Source organism: Microtus oregoni, unplaced genomic scaffold, assembly GCF_018167655.1.
Source record: "Microtus oregoni isolate MIOR12 unplaced genomic scaffold, Mior012 000003F_ref0000135, whole genome shotgun sequence".
Taxonomy (NCBI): domain Eukaryota; kingdom Metazoa; phylum Chordata; class Mammalia; order Rodentia; family Cricetidae; genus Microtus; species Microtus oregoni.
The window spans coordinates 14,850,101-14,861,295 of NW_024543062.1; the positions used below are offsets into that span (position 1 = coordinate 14,850,101).

Genomic DNA, 11,195 nt, shown 5'->3' on the forward strand with positions numbered 1-11,195 from the left:
TGCTGGAGTCCATGTGCATTTATCTAGTGACATCACCACCCATTCTACTTAAGAAGAGATTGCCTGTTGTCTAGCTCCATCACGTGATTCCTCTAGATTGGACACAGATACATCATCATGTAATACTCGAGACCACCCCCCTCCCATCCCTCTCTGACTTGCCAGGTTCTCAAGTCTATGTGTTCTTTATGAGCATAGGGATAAAACCTGACCCCCAGATCCTGAGGACCCAGCACTTGGGGCCCTAAGAGCGGTTCAGTTACTGCTTCCCTCCCCACTCTTGTGCCCTGATGTCAGGAGCAAGCAGGCACCAAAAGAACTCAGCTGGTGCCAAGTGTCTCCCCAGCCACAGTCTGGCTTCAGGAAGGAAACAGACTAACTCAGTGACACTATCATCTTTCAGGACACACTCCCACCACATTGTGTGAGGGGCATCTCGTTCCAAACCCATTTTCTACTCCACAGCATCTTCTTCAGCATGTGTGGTGCAGAAGGCAACAAGATATAGGAGGGAGGAGAGAAAGGACTGGATGACAATAATAGAGAAGTTAAGAGGGACAGAGGGCAGCAGAGGAAACACTGGAGAGCTCGGGCTTCTTGCCTCTGCCTACAGCTCCCAGCAGTGTGCGGGAATCTCTGGTTTGTGTGTGACCGCTGGGTCTGAGTGCAAAGTCTCTGCCTCTGACCCCCAGTCTACGTGATTGGCCCCTCTCGTTGGACGGGAGCATCCCCATTCTGCAGGGAAGGGGCAGCTGGCAGCCCTACACACTGAAGTTCCGCACCCACACAACACATTCTCTGGAGCTCCTCCAGACACGTGGCAGTCAGGCCTCCTGGTGTCCCATGGGTACCTGTGCTGCCCTAGAACCAGAGGCCGTGAACCACGGTCTGCTTTCCCCTCTGGTTTTTTTGTTTTGTTTTGTTTTACATTTCAATTTTTTTTCTTTAAAAGGAGTGAGTTGTGTACAGGCGGGTTAAATGCTTTATAGACAAGAAAAAAAACTGCGCTAGAACCAACTTATTCATCATCATCATCATCTTCTTCCTCATCTTCATCTTCCTCTTCTTCCTCCTCTTCATCTTCCTCTTTATCTTCCTCTTCCTTCTTTTTCTTGCTCTTTTCTGCCTTGATCACCCCTTTTTTCTCGCTGCATCGGGTTTCCCTTTAGCTCTGTAAGCAGCAATATCCTTTTCGTACTTCTCCTTCAGCTTGGCAGCCTTCTTTTCATAGGGCTGCTTGTCATCTGCAGCAGTGTTGTTCCACATCTCTCCCAGTTTCTTTGCAACATCACCCATGGATAAGGCAGGGTATTCTCCTTTGATTTTGGGGGCAATACTCAGAACAGAACAAGAAGAAGGCCAAAGGAGGCCTCTTGGGTGCATTGGGGTCCTTGAACTTCTTTTTGGTCTCCCCTTTTGGGGGGATGTAGGCTTTCATTTCTCTTTCATAACGAACCTTATCAGCCTTGGCCATGTTTTCAAATTTCCCCTTTTCTCTAGCAGACATGGTCTTCCACCTTTCTGAGCACTTCTTAGAGAACTCTGAGAAGTTGACAGAAGCATCCGGGTGCTTCTTCTTATGTTCCTCCTGGCAAGTTTGCACAAAGAATGCATACGAGGACATTTTGCCTCTCGGCTTCTTAGGATCTCCTTTGCCCATGTTTAGCTGATTTTCATACACGAGGCACAGAGTAGCCCAGTGCCCGTCCGGCTCTCGCTTGCCCTGGCGCTGTCTCTATGGAGCTCAATATACTGCAATCTCCCCTCTGGTTTTGAATAGAAACTAGAGCTACTCCCATTTCACTTTAGGAATGAATATTCATTAAAGTTGTTGCTTAGTACAGATTTACGTCTGCATTTCGAGGGGCAAATTAAAGAAATAAATAAACCGTAAGTCTCTGTGTTTTGTGCTTAGGTAGAAATGCCTCCATCCCCCTCCCACACCAGCCCTTAAGGCCACCCACTGAATTTATAAAAATTAGTTAAACTTAGATGTTAGTAAATAGTCAAAACCGTACCAGTTCCTTATGTTTTATTAAGGACAAATGCTTATGCAAAGAGTTTGGATTTATTGTTCTGACATGGGTTCAGTGAACTCCATGTAATGAACACTTTTTAAACAGAATTCAGTAATATTTTGAATACGACTGAAGTCCCCATGCTCTAAGGACGGATGACCAGCACTTGCCAGCACTTTGCATCTTCCCTGAGGAAAGGCCGTAGTAGGGGTGGGAGTCCCATGGAATTGTACCCAGGCCAGGAGTGCCAAGCACAGGGATTCAATGCTGTGCCAGGGAGGGTGCTGAAGGGTGAACCCTGAGTTGGTGGGGTCACAGAACCGCCCTGGAGGAAGAAACCTGAACACGCAATAGACTCTCCATTTTGCAAGGACTGAGACTCCTGGGGGCAGAACTAGGCAAGCAGGCAGATTGGAAATGGATTATTCTGGGAGACCTGACCCTCCAGGCACAACTCCTGAAGGGTTCCAGGTCCCTGCCTGACTCACCAGAGAGTCTCACATTAGAGAGATTGGCTCTATCCATGATGACATGATGCCAAGCAAGAGAGCACTGTCCCTGCCAGCAGAGCCCAAGGCCTCTCCTAAGACTGTTCTGGATCTAGAGACCCTGGGGCATTAAACACCCCACATGGCTGCAGATATCAGTTTCTGGGGTGCCTCAGGGCAAGTCTGTGGGCTTCCTGCAGGCTCTGTGGAGCTGGCATGCAACCCTGGAAACTCCCCCTTTGAGGGTAAATCACACTCTTCCACCTACCGAAGGCCCGCTTGTCTGTAGGATCTTTGCATTGTCTCTGTGTAACCGATCTGGGACTTAGTCAGCCTAGAACAGTGGTTCTCAACCTTCTTAATGCTTTGGCCATTTAGTACAGTTCTTTATGCTGCAGTGACCCCAATTACAAAATTAGTTTTATTGCTACTTCATAACTGTGATTTTGCGACTGTTATGAACCATGATGCAAATAACACAGATGGAGAACCAAGGGCCTAGGGGGTGTGCGTGATTCCTGACTTGGCAGCCAGCCATTAGCAATGACTTGATGTTATAATGTCACTTCCATTGGGCTGCTTAAGGGGGAGTTGGATCACTGGGTGCGATGAGAGGTGGGGAACCAGAAGCCACTGTGAAAGCTAACCCCCTGCAAGGACTAGGTGGAATTCCTGGGCCTGTTGGGTGACCTGAGCTATCAGGCAGGTAGGACAAGGGGAGTGCCAGGGCAGTAGAATACAAGCAGAGTGTTGTTAAATAAACATAATTTAAAAAGGGCAGCTCTGCCGGCACAAAAAAAGTCCAATTAGGTCAAATCAAACCAAATCAGAATGCCCATTGTTTTATTAAGTAAGACTCTCTCGGGTGGCTGAGCGCAGGGTGGGGAGACAGGACAGCAGGGAGCCCATGCAAACCTGGAACCACATGTTTTTCCTCTGGGAGCCCACTTAAATACCCTGTGGGAGTGGTCTTGACCCCCTTCCATGGAAGGGTCAGGACCTGGCATGCTGGGATTTGGAGTCCAGACCAAAGCAACTCCCAGGCCAGGGGGGCTGGAATGGATGCCACAGGCTGGGGGCTAAACTCCCAACTTAACAGGTGTGAGATAAGGACATCCTCACCAGTGTGACTTCCTCATGGAGCCAGGGTCTCAGAAAGAGCCGGTGCACCTGCTCTTGACATAGCCACTTAAGAGCTGAGGACAATGGAAAAGGAACTCAGGACTCACGAGGTTGATGTCTGTTTCCAGCAAGTCTCTCCGGTCACTCTCCCCTACCTCTCTGTCACAATCAACCTGTGCGTGGCTGCTCAGAAGGACTTAGAGAAAGAAACAGAAGAGGGGACCACAAGGTCTAGGAGTATGGGGGAACCGGCTTTCTGGGCCCAGATGCTACTTCATCAGACTCCCCCACTTCCCACTGAACCTGGGTGAGGGGGGCAAACATACCTTCTCCCTGCCTCAGGCACCTCAGAGCTCAGAGGGATCAGCGGAGGGTGAAGGACCTCCCTGCCTGCTGACTGCTATTAATGGCTGTGTACACACTGATCACGAAGGGCAGAACCAAGGGGCCTACCCTCCCTAGCCGTTTGGAATCAGAGGCTGGATCTGAAAGGGGCTTTGTTTTTCTACCCTCAGGGTGAGCTGAGGCCTGAGGTGGTTCTGAGCCTCTCCCTGGGGACTCTAGCAATGGCCTTGCTAAGGCTCTTGCTAAGGCTCAAACTTGCCCTTTCTGGAAAGCTCCACCTGTAATCCCAGCTTCAGTGCACAGGGAAGGTTCACTGACCTTGAGCTAGCTGACCTGGAAGCGGCCTGGCTCAGCAGGTGCTGAGGCCTGGGGGCTTAGATTGCCCAGGGTTGAGGTGCTTATAGCTGCCCATGTGGGGCCTGTGCAGATGAGAACCAAGAGGACAGCAGGAACAGGGGACAGCACCGTGGGACCAGAGTGGTTCTGGTTAGATACACAGAAAGGTCCTGTTTCTGCACTCTGCAGACCCTGCTGGGGTCTTTCCCGGGGCAGAAGAAATCAAGAGTGTCTCCCTCCATAGGTGTACACACCCGGGGAGCTGCACCTGGTGGACCTATGAGGTCCCTGGCGCAGGCCCTTGGGAGTTTCCTAGAATGCTCAGAGGTTGTGACTATGCAAATATGCTGATATCTGGCTGTGGACTGGGGTGAGGGGAGGAGGGACTAGGGCAGGGGCTCTGCCCTTGTCTCACTCCCAAATTCAAACCTGGGTGGAACCCTGCTGCAGCCTCCCCGCTGTGGAGAGATGGAATCAGTCTTTGTCTTCTCTAGTGGAACAGCCTCCTGCAAGTTCCTGGCTTGTCTATGTGTCCTAGTGTTTAGGAACATGAGGCTCCCAGGAACAGAATGGTCAGTGTATTCAAAACTGAACGACTAAGTCCGGAGTCCTGCCTCCAGCCAAGTGTCAAAGAGCACAGTGAAGCTGGGCTTACTGGCAAGCTGCTGGAGGCCTGGCCCTGCTTCCTTAGGGAAGGGCTTTGAGTCCTCATTCAGAGAGACTCTGTGTCGATACTTCTCCTGTGCTTAAAGTCTGGACCCAGCATAGAGAACTCTAGCTCGATTGATCTCCACACCTGGAAGGGAGGTAAGGACCTTCGTACAGAGCAGCCGCAGTACAGGAGAAAGACGTGGGTCCAATGAAGACCAGTGTAGACACCGGAACAGCTCTGAGGGCTAGACCCATGTTAGTCTGTCTATAACTGGCCCTTTGAAATTCCCAGTATCAGAGACCGATATCACTGTCTCCTTTTCCTTCCCCAGCGTTTGAGACTTGGGTTTCTGTGGCTCTCATTGCTCCTTTGTCCTACACAGTACTTCCCGTGACCTTTCTTCCTGTGCCCTTACAGGAAGTGGGCTTCCTGGGGCCAACACATCTTGACTTTTCTTCCAACACATTTACAAGAAGTTGGCATCCTGGGGCCAGCATGTCTGCATTTAATGACTCCATCCTGGAATGCTGTCCAGACAGGTAATTTAGTGGCCTGAGGGGACACAGGCTGCAGGCAGCCTGGAGGTTTGGCTCAGCTTTGACTTCCAGAGCACACTGCAGGTAAGGGCGCTATCCTGCTGATGGCAGCTGTGACTTTTTACAGGGCCATTGAATGCTCCTAGCTAATGTGATGGTGCTAGGGAAATTACCTGTAATGACAGCTCACCCGTCATTGATAAATTCCCCAGTGGTCGTCACATTAATATACCAAAGGACACTGGCCTCCTCCTTACAGGAACCACTGTGGGCAACATCCTGCTAAGCTACCCTGGACAACTTCTCCTGCCTGAGAAGGAGACAGACCTGGGAACAGCTCAGCATGGGGACCCACTGTGGCCCCCACGTGTCTTCTTTGGTATGGCTTGCAGCTTCCTGTCCTAATGCAGGGAGGGTCTAAGAGTGTAAATTTGTCCTATGACTGTGTCCTTAGCCCCTGCCCAGAGATGAACACTGGACACATTCTTATGGACTACATGCTTCTGGGGTCTGTCTCTTGCTGTTCTGAAGCCTTAGATCCAGGGGAGGTGCCAGGGAGGCTCCGAGGAACGCAGGCAACTCTGTCCTGCAGGTCTTCCCTGTGAAATGCCACGCACTGCCAGGTGTCTGAGCATCAAGGGACTATATGCATCCACATTTTTGAGGGGAGAGAGAAATGAGTGGTTTTGAGGAGACTGTAGGACTGGTGTGGGTGGGCCCCCTGCACCCATCCAGGTCTAAGGAAAAAGACAGTGCGTGCTGGTGGGTGTTAGTTCTCGTTCTCATCCCTCATCACTAAGAGTCATCCAGAGGATTCCTCCCTGATGGAGGAAGGTCATTGGTTAAAAAATAAAGAAACTGCTTGGCCCTCTTTGGTTAGAACATAGGTGGGTGGAGTAAACAGAACAGAATGCTGGGAGGAAGAGGAAGTGAGCTCAGACTCGATAGCTCTGCTCTCTGGAGTAGACGCGATGAAGCTCCGATCCAGGATGGACGCAGGCTAGAATCTTCCCAGTAAGTGCACCTTGGGGTGCTACACACATAAATAGAAATGGGCCAGGCAGTGTTTAAAAGAATACAGTTTGTGTGTTGTTATTTCGGGGTATAAGCTAGCCAGGTGGCCGTGAGCCAGGGCGGCAGGAACGCAGCCCGCAGCTCTTACTACACCTTCCCAGTTCCCACCTCTACTCCTGGGGACTTGCTCGTGGATTGGCATATGGTCTCCAAACCCCAAGAGGAGGGTGGCCTCAGCACCACCCTCTAGTCAGAGAGCACAGCGGAGTAGTCAGCACACGGAAAGTGACGTGGAGTGTGGCGTGATGACACACAGTGAATGACCACATGTGCAGAATGACTGTGGCACAGAGACGGTCCACACATGGACATTGGCCACAAACAGTAAGTGACCGCTCACGCAGAGTGACTGTAATACAGAGATGCGAAGGCCTGTACTGTCTGTTATAGAGCCTACTCTCCTCTACCCTCAAGTCAGGGGCTTTCGTGAAGCAGGATCAGAGGGTTGAGAGTGGAGTGAAAGATCTGATTTGGGGTGAAGTGAGTCTATTCTGGGGTTTTTCTTTATGGAGGGCCAGATCCCTTGATTCTGGGCTCTTCCGCTTTTGTTTTTTTCCCCCTGGGCTCTCCTCCAAGCTTCTCTTGTCTGCTCTGCTCACTATCGGACTGGCCAGTTTTATCTCATTTAAACAACCTGGTCAAACCTGCCAAAACTTCCCACATCTCCTTCAACATGATGCCATGGGTCCTAAAGGCAAACCAGAGACTTGGCTTCCATTATCCTTACCCCTGGCCTTTCTCTGAGGCAGTGATCTGATATCCACACTGTTGGATACAAGAGGCAAGGGCTAGAGAGAAGAAACAGCCCAGGGCTGGAGCAGATGCTTTCTGTGGTGGTTTGAAAGAAAATGTCCCCAAAGGGAGTGACACTATTAGGAGGTGTTGTCTTGTTGAAACAGTTGTAACCTTGGAGGAAGTATGTCACTGTGGGGGCTGGCTTTGGGGTCTCATATATGTTCGAACCACGTCCAAGTGAGACAGATCGCTTCCTGTTGCCTGCGAGTCAAGATGTAAGGACTCTCAGCTCCTTCTCCAGCACCATGTCTGCCTGCATGCTGCCTTGCTTCCTGTCATTGACAATAATGGACTAAACCTTTGAACTGTAAGTGAGCCACCACAAGGAAATGTTTTCCTTTATAAGAGCTGGTGTGCATGGTGTCTCTTCACAGCAATAGACACCTTCAAATGGGGTGATTTCTGGGTACTCCCATCAGGAGGGCTGACAGCAAGGCAAGGGGAAGAGACACCTGAAGTAGGGTAGGATAGGATTTTGGGGTTGCAAGAATATGCTGGGAAGCTTTAGGCAAGCCCTCTAAGCCTTGAGCTGTTCATCGAAGAGGGAAGGAGTGATACACTCTTATCAGGACAAAGAGTTAAACACAAGGTAACCAGGGACAATTTAGCTGCATCTCCAGGCACTCAGAGCATCCCTTTGTGGTTAAATATCCTTGAGGCTGCAGTTAGGTTGTTCCCACAATAACAGAAGCTGAGGCACCAGGACATTTTCCTGTTTGTCACGCATGTGCACTCACCAAAGGTCTGCTACACCCTCCAAAGACTCCGGCTTCACTGCTGCAACATCTGCAGCAAACTTTAGATCTTCCCTCCCTGTGAGCTTTCTAAAGAATCATGGGAAGAAACACCCTAAGTAAGAGAGTAGATCCCCTGTGATTGGAAGAGAGAAAAAGGGGCCACCTTACTCCATGAATATGCTACCAGCTTCCTAAACATTCATAGACCCCACTGGACCACTGTCCATTTCCAGCGCACTGCCATCCAGTCTCAGTGTTGCTTTGCTAAATAAACTTCTGCTTAAATCAACTGTATATCCAAAGTGAATTCTTTCCTCCAGCAGACAAGAACCAAGGGATGCCTGTAGCAGACGTACAAAGCACTGAAGTATTTGTGAAGCCACAGCTCAGTGCAATCCTTGCTGAAGGCTAGAACAGCCAGGTCCTAAGTTGTCATTGCTTTTCTATCCAATAGCCGCCCCAGGGTCTGGGTGGTTCAGCAGGAAAAAGCTGGAGGTATTGATACAGGAGCCCCCAGAATCCAGGTTCCAGGGAATATAAGCAGCATTAAGAAACAATTCTCTAGAACACATTTCTGCGTGATATTTTCTTTGCAAGCAGGAGTCAGCAATGACAGTTCTTTCACATTCTTCAACTGGAGTGCCACTCCAAGTCCCCACTCTGCCTTCTATGGTCAAGGTGTAAAATACTCATTCCTTCCTTGTCAGGCACTGTCCAATGGCTGTCCCAAGCTGTCTGAGCCCTCTCCAAGAAGGCAGGCCACGAGGTCTAGGACTTGCCTCTTTAAATGTGTGGGAGCCTCAGAGTTCCTCGTCAGACAGTCCTCAAAGCCTCTGCCCCGCAGCCCAGGCTGCCCTCCAGCCAGGCTCACTTGGCTTAGAGGCCAGTGCAGTTGAGGACTTATACCTGCTTCCACCCTGTGCGTCCGGTTCAGGTTAACAGAGCTTTCTCCTGCATCTCTCTACCAGGTCAACCCATCACGAGATATCTTTATTTAGAGAACTGCCTGCCCAGGTCTGCCCCCGGGGCAGCCTGTATTGATGGTAAATCGATTATCTAGTGGGCCTGGACATTTAATCAATGAGGCTGCATGAAGCCGTGTGAGGTAGGAAGGGCTCCAGGGAAGGAGGCCAGGCCAGAAGAACATTTAGAGTGCGTGGGAGATCACTTTTATGGTGGTCCTGTGGTGTCTAGGCTCTAACAGCATGGTAGCTTGAATGAGAATGTCCCCCATGGGGGCATATATTTGCAGGGCTTAGTCCCCAGTTGATGGACTATTGGAAGGATTGGGAGGTGTGGACTTGTTGGAATAGATTTGGTCCTGGAGGGGATGTGGCCTTGTTGGAGGTGGTATGTCTCTGGAGGTGGGCTTTGAGGTTTCAAAAGCCCAGTGTCTCTTTTTCTTGCTGCTGCCTGTGGATCAGCATCTAAAGCCCTCAGCTACTGTGCCAGAGGCATGCCTGCCTGTGTGACACTATGCTCCTCGCCATGATGATAACAGACTAAGCCTCTGAAACCATAAGCAAGCCCCCGATTAGAGGAGTTGCCTTGGCCATAGTGTCTCTTCACAGTCATAGAACTGAGACTAAAACAAGCAGCAAATTCTGTATCCCCTCGAATGATGGCGTCACAGGAGAAGCCCACTGGGTGCTTCCAGCTTTCACACATTAACCCTATTTACATCCAGTCAACACATGTGGACCGTGCCAATCATGCTCCTAGAGCCAGGCAGGAGGGACAAGCATGCAGATCTCTGCGCATTCTGAGCTTATGTTCCTGTGATGGAATGAGTGATGATGGCGGCGGTGATGAAGACAAAGGTTATGATAGTGGATGGTGGTGATGGTGTGATAGTGTTATAGTAGAGATAAAGGTAGAGATGATAACCATGGTCGATGGTTGCAGTAATGGTGATGATGATGCTGACAATGATGGCAATGATAGTGTTGATGATGGTGGTGGTGATGGTAACGACAGTGAGGATGTTGTTAGTCATCACAGTGAAGGTCATAATTCTCATTGGTCCACAGGGTGATGCTTGGATTCATTTCAGGTCGGCATTCTTTTCCCCACTATGTCCCCGGGTGAAATGCAAGCGCCCACCCAGAGGAGTCTTCAGAGAGCAAAATGTGCAGCACTGGAAACGAACAGTTCAATAGAGGACTTGTACGTGGTGAATTGCAGTAGAAGCTAAGACCATTTACTCCCTCCACTGCCAGATCCTGCACTGTCAATGGCGTGAGAAATGATCTCTTATGGCGCCAGCGAAGAATCCAGCAGCGCCCTCCATGCCGCCACTTGGCCTCGGATCAGACCTCAGGGGTGTTCCCGAGGCCAATTCTTTTCTCCTTTTTAATGTCCCCTAATGGACATCCTGAACTCTGCCATTATTTTGCAGCGCTCCCTGCCAAGATAAATGCTGCTTCGCGGCCATCTGCCACGCTGGCCATCCTGGGCTTGGCTATTGGGGTGCCCTGGGGCTCAGGATTGATCGCAGGAACCAGGAGCTCCGATTCGGAACAAGTGACAACTGGAACCGATGCTCATGGAGACTAAACGTGGCCATTATCACCAGCCTGCAGCACTCGGGCTGGACGGATGCCTGCACAGAGCCGGCCTCAGTGTGGTCTGACATCTGCAGGCTGGGCTGTGAAGGAACATTGTTCCTACCTTAAGTGGAGGTGACATGTGGACCGCCATCATAGCGCCATCAGAGCCAGAGATGTGTCAAGGCTTGGCAGGGGAAGACCTGGAATCTCAAGCTCTGGCAGGGAGGCCCTGAGTCTTAGCTCTTGCCATCCATGCCCATGCACCACCTGCTGGTTTGGGCATGTCTTATCAGTTCCTTGGCTACTGGCTCCAGTTTCCTGTGGTGCCTATGAGTGTACCCGAGATCCTATTGTTTCTTGATCTTTTTGCCCTCTCCTCATCTGCTGTGTTTAGGGGAAAAGTTCTCTTGCTCTCCCCAAGACAGTCGAACAACCCCAGATACAGACTTTAACGAAAGACACACAAATGCCAACCATGGTTTATTTTCTTATTATGGTGATTCATTGTTCATGGCTTGAAAAATAGATGAAATTATAGAGGAA

At 50.3% G+C, this 11,195-nt stretch overlaps 1 pseudogene; it reads right to left on the reverse strand.

The window, feature by feature from the left end:
* Positions 1-1,018: 1,018 nt before the first annotated feature.
* On the reverse strand, positions 1,019-1,660 carry LOC121446532 (annotated as a pseudogene).
* Positions 1,661-11,195: the final 9,535 nt, after the last annotated feature.